The sequence below is a fragment of the Chenopodium quinoa genome, unplaced genomic scaffold, assembly GCF_001683475.1.
Source record: "Chenopodium quinoa cultivar QQ74 unplaced genomic scaffold, ASM168347v1, whole genome shotgun sequence".
Taxonomy (NCBI): domain Eukaryota; kingdom Viridiplantae; phylum Streptophyta; class Magnoliopsida; order Caryophyllales; family Amaranthaceae; genus Chenopodium; species Chenopodium quinoa.
Genome location: NW_018743979.1, coordinates 3,567,904 through 3,576,766, shown reverse-complemented (window position 1 = coordinate 3,576,766; position 8,863 = coordinate 3,567,904). Strand labels below are relative to the sequence as shown.

General features: G+C 35.8%; 1 long non-coding RNA gene across 1 annotated transcript; it reads right to left on the bottom strand.

Moving 5' to 3' along the window:
- Positions 1 to 3,247: 3,247 nt before the first annotated feature.
- LOC110690032 lies at positions 3,248 to 8,215 on the bottom strand. The gene is made up of 3 exons (XR_002504985.1): positions 5,420 to 8,215; positions 5,189 to 5,296; positions 3,248 to 3,762 (listed from the first exon to the last, which is right to left on the bottom strand). It is a non-coding gene; the product is annotated as an uncharacterized LOC110690032 (long non-coding RNA).
- Between the last annotated feature and the right edge of the window lie 648 nt (positions 8,216 to 8,863).

The window sequence follows — 8,863 nt, the reverse complement described above, 5'->3', positions numbered from 1 at the left end:
CAAATTTTCAATCTTATTACGCGTCTTATCCACGCATTAAAATTTGCTCCTTTTTCGGCGAGAATAAAACGATTACAAGATCCCAAAATCAAAAAGTGATTAATCATGCTTTGGCTTGTCTTAACACTTACTATTTTAGGGTAAGCAATCCAATTTCTAATAGCTCTAAGCTACTCTTGGTTCGATAAAACGTTGCATCTAATGCTTCCTTGACGTTTTATCTACATTGCCACGACATCTAAGGACTCCTTACTGATATCGTTGAGCTTAACCAAGACCAACTTGTATACCTAGTATACCTTACGTTCCTAGGGAAGTAGTGATGCCTCGCTTTGGCGTAGCCCATCACTACGCGCATTAGTTCGGTAAGTGTTGTTCTTGGAATGGCAAATTTGGCTCAATATTATAAAGACCAAGGGTTTCTATGTTAATTGATTTAAGTGAACTTAATTAATCGTCGCAACCTTCGAAATCCTAAACATGCATCTAACATATCATTCATATATATAAGCATAATAATAAATAGAAAACATAAGTAAAAGATGCATTTGGCAACTAGCATGACCCCTTGAGTCTTCGAGTCTCTAAGGGTCTTCGATGCATCCTCTTGGCTCGTCTTCTTAGAAACGCAGTCTTTGAGACATCTCCACCAAATATGAAACTACTAGTTATTATGGTTAGGGCTAATCTAAATATTAAGGTACAAAAAACGCAACGGTATGTAGACCGTATTTAGATTTACAAAAATACAATACAGATCACAGTCTGTATTTACTATCCTGATCGGGCCCCACTAGTTACCATTTTCACAAAACCTGTGATACAATATACATTACATTCATCCATTCACTATTTGTGAATGGCCCATGCATTTTACAACGAAAAACAAGTAACAATGCGTAACACGCGCAAACTAGTAACTAACTTAGGTTGTTAATTCGATTAACGCGCCTAACTAAAACTAGTCAAAGTTGTTAACCAATTATGTGATTAAAACACAATAAAAAAATTAGCTCAAATAATTAATGAAGCTGCCACTAAATTCCACATCCAACTTAATTAATCCAATTAATTAAGCTGGTTAACCCAAATTTTGCTAAATTATTTTAAAAGTGCCGGCAAAATCGAGGCCTAGCCTCGTTAAATAATTAAATAAAATTATTAAAATGGCAAAGAACGCAAAATTGTATAGCCCCTCGATGCCCGAGTTCCTACCACCAAGCCCCGAGGCTCGATGTGCTAGGCACCAAGGTGTGGCGCCATGCATGGCTGCTACCCCTCGCACACCCCTTGCTGCGTCAAGCACGTGGGAGTGGCTGACAGCATCGCTTGCGCGTGATGCTGGCCACATCAGTGTGCTTGCGTGCAAGCAAGACATCATCTCAAAGGCCCTAGAGTGTGCGGGGTTACTAGGCACCAAGGCCTTGACATTACGCGCATGGGATGCTGGCATGCCTAGCTAGCAGCGCATGCCTAGCTAGCAGCGCATGCCATCCCAGCTAGCACCAGCAGCCTCGACGCATGCTAGCACATTGCTGGCGCTGGCAGCGAGTAGTTGGCTTGCTAGCACTCGCAAGCCTCGCTGCCTGGCAGCACTTACGGGATGGCTCCAACTCCACGCAACACCCCACATCACAGCACATGCACTCCTATCACAGCACCAAGTGTGCACCATGCTCGCACACACCACACAATAGTGGACCATTGTAGCATGGCAGCCTACACACGCACCTTGGCAGCCACATCTGGGCTGCGTGAGCAGCCCAGCTAGCCGAAGGGTGTCCATTTGGGCAGTCTGTGCCTCGATTTGCATGCACTTATCTCTTGATTTTAATCCTGATTTATGTGTGATAAAAATTAATTCTAAATTTACTTTAGAACCAATTTTGAGCAAAAAGAAAATAAAACAAGCCCAACTTAAATAAATTCATTTTTAGTGCAGAAACCAAAATCAGTTTAAGAACCATTCTTTACATTATTTTGGTTCATCTTGATGCTACAAAATTGAAGGGATATACTCCCAATTAATTTAACCATACATAAATTAATAATGAGATTTGGCAAAATTAAATGGGGTTGGAAAAATGAACCTATTCATCTAATGAAAAAATTTCCAACACTAACTTGTGTAAAATTGAAAAATTACATCTTCCAATATGAAGATTAATTAAATTTCATTTCAAGTTTTGAACTTTCAAAACTTTAATCAACTCAAAAATGATTGAATCCAAAAATTAGTTCAACATGGAATTTAGAAAGTAAGGTTCCAACCAAATAAACAATTAAAGATTAGATCTTTAACATTTTTAAGGGACTTCAAAATTACAAATTCACCATAAACGTTCACACTTGAAGCAATTGATTTGCAAAAATGTGAAATTTCAAGTTTATGTGAAAAATGAGCTCACCAAATTAAGCACCACATATGACTTCATAAACATGTTTAATAAGGTTTATTATTGCAGTAGATTAGTGATGCAACCATACATAAAATCTACCTTTAACATGCCATAATTAATGAAGGTTTAAAGATTTAAATTTTTTTGTCAAAAACGAAAAACCCCTTGAAAAATATGTATTTGGGTGGATTTTGGCTTCTAGACAGCCCTCAAATAGGGCTCAAAACGATTTAGAAAATCGATTCCACCCAAAATTCACTATTTTGGGTCGAAATCTGGGTTCGTGAGCTAAAATTAGTATAAATACGAGATTAAAACTAATTAAAACGAGATTCTAATCTAATTAGAAAGCAAAACCAGAAATTTAATTCCATTTTAAATCACCTCAATTAATTATTAGTTATAATAATTAAAATGAGCGCGGCTCTGATACCGCTGTTAGGTTTCGTAATGTCCGATACTACGCGAAATGAAACCTGCCCAAGACCCGTACACTAATTAATGTAACTAAACATGCAATCACATAATTAAACAACAAAAGAGAGAGAAAGAAAAAGGATGATCTTAGCCTCGACGCGTGCTTCGCTCGCTTACGAGCTTTTACTTGAAAGCTCTAGCTTCGCAAGTGCGTAAGCCTCTGACGGCTCGCACCCTCGACCCGACCCGAGCGGTCTCTACCCCGAAGGTTATTCGGGGCTAGACCAAGTAAATACTAGAGTATTACGAACTTAAAGGTTTTCTCACTTATAGGGAGATGCCTTATTGAGTTCAACTCAAGTGCTTTTTCCCAAACCCAAAACATGGGTATTTATTGATGTTACAGCTTAATCTTGACTGAACCCTTCGGGTCGCACCCCAATCGAGTAATTGATCAGAGACGACGAATCAATTCGAAGGATCAATACCTGATGCAACGACAACATTATTGATGTGGCATTAGCTATAATACCTATTGCCACGGTTTCCTATATCTAATGCCACGGTGCATATACCCTAATGTCACGGTTCCCTATACCTAATGCCTTACAATGCATACACCCTAATGCCACGGTTCACTATACCTAATGCCAATAATAATAATAATAATAATAATAATAATAATAATAATAATAATACAATTTAAATCAAAATTTTCAAAAAAAAAAAAAGATTAGAATTTTATTAATATGAATTCAAAGTTTGTACATTGTTATCTATAAGGAAAATTACAAAATTAAATTATCACTAGTTAAACAAAAAAAAAAAAAAAAAAAAAAAAAAAAAAAAAAAAAAACACACAATTATCATTTCTTTCTCTTGCTTCTCCAATTTCTCGTAAAGCAATTCATGAAGCATCTTCTTCAACTTCAGTATTATCCACCTCCTGCAATTGGTACACAAAGGGTAAGGCATAAGCTTTTATAGGAAACTTAAAAGGTGTATTGCCTATCTATTGGCCTAAAGGGAGTTAGACTAGCTCACTGATCAAATCGGTAAGGGGTCAATTAAGTTGGGTATCTTGGCTACTTGGATTAGGGTGATTCTATGCCTGCATTTCAATGTTTTGGAAGCAGAATTATAATTGCAGCACCTTATGCTTTTTGATATACAATGAAAGGTCTCGCAGGCGAAAACCCCAGTTATGGGAGAAGGCAGAAGCCCTATTGAAAGATTTCCCTTAGAAAGTACTGGACAATTGACTTGGGATAAGTAAAAGTCATCTTCCCTAGGAAGAACTAACTAAGAAACTAAAACATTAATACTGTTTCTAGCCAACAGGTTACAATACATAACCAAAAGTTACAACCACACTAGACAAATTCGGATACTTAAAAAATGGGCAAAGCTATAACTATATCAGAATGGGAATTTTCTCGGTCATCGTAGCTAGTAGTCGAATACATATAAACTTATGCAGTCTCGTACTTTCGTCTCGAGCCTGTACAAATTGGAAATATTACAATTCAAAATGTCTCATATGATATTATGATGAGAGTGGCTTCATATTGTTGTGTGGGTTTGCTACTGATAAGCTAGTGGTGGGTTTTAACCATTGAGACCGGCTGTTATGCTCTAGCCTCTAGCTTGCAAAGTGAAAACTTTTGCCCGAGAGTTAAGTCTTCTTTGAAGCCTAGAAACTTCTATCGATTTTAGGGATCTATCATTTGTTCTTCTTCTGTTTTTTTTTTTTTTTTTTTTTTGGGAAACATACTGTTTTGTTGCTGCTACTCCATGAGAGCTGTACTATGACGACTTATATAGAATCCATCCTATCTTAAAGAGTTTTGATGTATCATGATAGTGAATGTTATTTTTTTTCTTGCAAACAAATTCTTAAAACAGAGTTCATACACAAGACAGCTATAAAACAGAGTTCATACACAAGACAGCTATAAAACAGAGTTCATACACAAGACAGCCAGCCTGTTTCAATTCAAAACCTCTGTTCAAAAATTGAAACCAAATTGCCAAGGCAATGAATTGTTTAGCTGCCCTTGCAGGATTAACAATCACCCAATCATCCAAAAGAAGACACAAAGCTAGAACTAACCGTCAATCAATTTGCTTTCAAAATGTTCAAACATACTAATTTTCAACAAAATGAATGCCTACAAGATACTTCAATTTTCAGGGATAATAAGCTCCGAACAAATATCACAAAACCAATCAATAAAATGCAGTCCAATGAACTAAACCATTTGCATCCCCTATAAAGCAGCGTTTTTGACAGTAACCAATGAAGCTATCACACATTTAAAACACAAATGTACTAATAAAGTATTAACCTGAAGAAATGCAAAGGCACTTACATAATCCGGCAAGCAATATCCATGATCAATGGGAATGAGGACAGTCTGACCAGTCACTTTGTCCTTGTATACAATATATTCCTTGCATGCCTGTCTGCATTAGCCAACCTTATATCAAGCACAGAAATAGTGTTAGTACAAGTACCTTTACAATACTTAATATTGTATTTGTTTAAAAAAAAAAGCCAACAGAAACTTTAATTAGTCCAGAGACATCATCCTAAGTCATACCTGGCCCTACTCGAAGCAACATCAGCCATTCCATGATCTAAGTGGAACTCAGAAGATCCAGCAGAATTGGATCTTACGGTAGATACTATAACAATATCTGCTTCGCCACCTTCTTGAAACCCTTCAACTAAAAGTTTAAAAGCTTTTCATATCTTTTCCCAATTCTTCTCTCAATATCCTTAACTTTTGCTACACATTGAGATACTATACACACAAAAGTCTTTTGGTTGTAGCACTAAAAAAAAAAAAAAAAAAAAAAAAAAAAAAAAAAAAAACTGAACAGATCACGTATGATCAGAGCCCAAAGTAAAACAGGAGTAACGAACGGATGAGATAATAAAGTGTTAGAGATTCAAAGAATTCAACATAAGGTTGCTAAATTGAAAAACTTCCACTACCAACCATATTAATTAATGATGCAAAACATGGAAACTTCAGTTAACAAACCTGTTGAAGCCTAGGTAGACTTGACCGAATGTTTGGACTTTTTGAGACAATTGATCTGAATAGCCAATGTGAGAATGACTTAGATTTAGGTCCAAGGCAAGCAATAGACTTGAATTCAAAGGAATAGAAATATTCAGTGTGCATCTTTATTAGGTGCTTTTTAGTGGACCATTAAACTAGATTATTGGCCCCTAATTTAAGCAAGGTTATGTAGAGGAAATGGGACATGGGCTAAAAAAGTTTGGACTTTTTGAGACAATTGATCTGAATAGCCAATGTGAGAATGACTTAGATTTAGGTCCAAGGCAAGCAATATACTTGAATTCAAAGGAATAGAAATATCAGTGTGCATCTTTATTAGGTGCTTTTTAGTGGACCATTAAGCTAGATTATTGGCCCCTAATTTAAGTATAATATATCATATTGGAAAAAAGCTTTATAATAGACCAATCTCTAATCTTAACATCTATGTACATGTTTTGAGCAGATGTAAGAGCCACTTTAAGAATTTGAGCAACCCACACAAAGAATATACAACTTTGACGAACAAAAATAGCAGTACTCATCAATGAATAAAGGTCACCTAATAGAAGTATAATAAAACCAAAAAACAAAAATCCAAAAAGAGAATTAGCAATAGGTGATTTGACTTGCTGCATGCAGGGAGATGAAGTGTCTGCAAAGTTTATAGACTGCTTCAATTTCATAGCAACTACCTACATAAACTCAATTAATAAAAAATAATAAGGCATTTAGGTCAGTATTTACACAATGAACCTAGAACAAGCAAATAATGAATACTGAAGAAATATCACCAATATGCAATAATACATAAAACTCCAAACTATTGCAGCTTTAGTCAAGAGGGATCTAAAAAAGAGACACTTATTGGAAGCAGCACATAATAATGGGTTACAAAAGATGTGGTTGTCACTGAAAGGCTAGCAAAGGATGAGGCAAATAATACCGTATATTGCTCTGCACGCCTTTGCTGAGAAGCCAAAAATTGTAATCTCATGGATGCAACTGTATGAAGCAAGTCCAAAACGTAAACAGATATTGCATTGCAATATGCACAAAGAACCTGGAACTTACGAAATTACAGCTCTTGTCATTCAGTAGATCAACTCACTTTACTCATTAAACAAAAGCATCAACAGAAGCATATTATCATCTTTTAGTTATAATCATAATTTTCAGGTCGTTAGTCCACTAAATTGATTTTGGGAAAGGCTAAGGTTCACACCAGGCAACAAATTAACAATAATGAACACTCACCTATATGATCAAGGAGGCACATTTGATATTGAAAGCTTGTCAATATCACTCATACCAATTCAGAATAGTAAATAGCAAACTGATATTTGATGACAGCCATATACACATGCAATTATCAAAAATAAATAGTCAGAATCCGAAATATACATACATAAGAGAGAAACAGGGAAAAAAAGTTCACACAAATAATTCACAGCTCACAAAAATGGATATAGCAATTAGAAAAAAGTAATAAACAAAACAGAACAATCATCATAGCTAATACAAAGAGTAAATAAACTAGGATCTCTGAAGTCTTACCCCATGAATGAACCAAATCAACCACCCCAAATCAATATATCTTCTTATCCATTTATATGAAATTCCCCCAAAAAAACCCCATTAGACTACTCAAATACAATGTTCAGTACTGCTAGGTTTCAAAAATAATAAAATAAAAAAATCAATATTGCTAAACAAAACCCATTAGCCGTTTAATTCCAAGAGTTACCAGAGCAGAAACTTCACCTTCCATGGCATCAAATACAAATTCCCAAAAGCAAAAGCAAAAACTTCAAATTTAATTTTCAAAAACGAAAATTCGTTGTATACCTTGAAAAGAATTTCGAGCAATCAGCTTAAGGAAGGGACATGCAAAAATGAAATTGAGACCGCTTGTTCCGCTATCAGCCACCACCGCCTGACCGCCGCTATCAGCCACCACCTCCTGATTGCCGCCTTTGTCTACTTCCTCATATTTATTTGCTTATTTTCAACTTCGAATTTTTTCGTGATTTTCACCTCAGAATTTCGAAGTAATTCTGGAGCTGAAGCAAATATGTGAATGTGAGAAGATGGGAAAACTGGAGAATTTGGGGAAATGGAGAAAATGGGAAAAATTGGAGAAAATGGGTGATGTGAGAATGGGTAGATTGGGTACTGTGAGAACTGTGAGAATCCGTGAGAATGAGTTGTGAATAAACATGTGATGTTCAAAATATTTGGTGAAAAAATTAGAGGGAAGAAATGCGCACTTTTAAAATTTTCATGATACGACATATTCCATTGCATTAGCTCTCATTTTAGTTATAATAGCTAGGCTATTGCAACGGTTTTTTAGAGCCGTGGAAATAGATCTACCTCTAAGAACATTAGTTTTAAATCCGTGGCAATAGCCTACTCTATTGCAACGGCAATTAAAATACCGTTGTATTAGCCTTTATTAGGCCGTTGCATTTGGTCAAAAATGTAATAGTGTGACAAAACCTTAAAAAGAGATCCTCTTGTTAATAGTGTTAATATTATCCGATTCGATAATATTGACCAAAGTTTGGACACGTGGGTGGACCTTGTTGGAGGAGTTGCATTTAAGGCTCTTGCTCCGTTCGTGTTCGTGCTAGGTTAAAAACACGCTTCAAGGGTATAAACGTCTTTTCCCTCCTCTCTCTCTCTCTCTCTCTCTATTATGTGTTTATTATTTTATTAATTATATGTATGTTTTAGTTTAGTCGCTTTAATTTATGCATGTGGTCCTTGGGCGGATTTTGGTTCCGCGTGATGTTCGCACACCGTAAAATCCAACAGCGGTATCGCGGGCCTCATGCATTTAATTTTTGCGACAAAAATTAATTAAGGTGATTTAAAATAAATTTAAAATTCTGGATTAGCAACCTAATTAGATTAGGATCTTGGATTTATTAGATAAAATTGTTTTATTGTTAATGTATGACGAACCCAGAT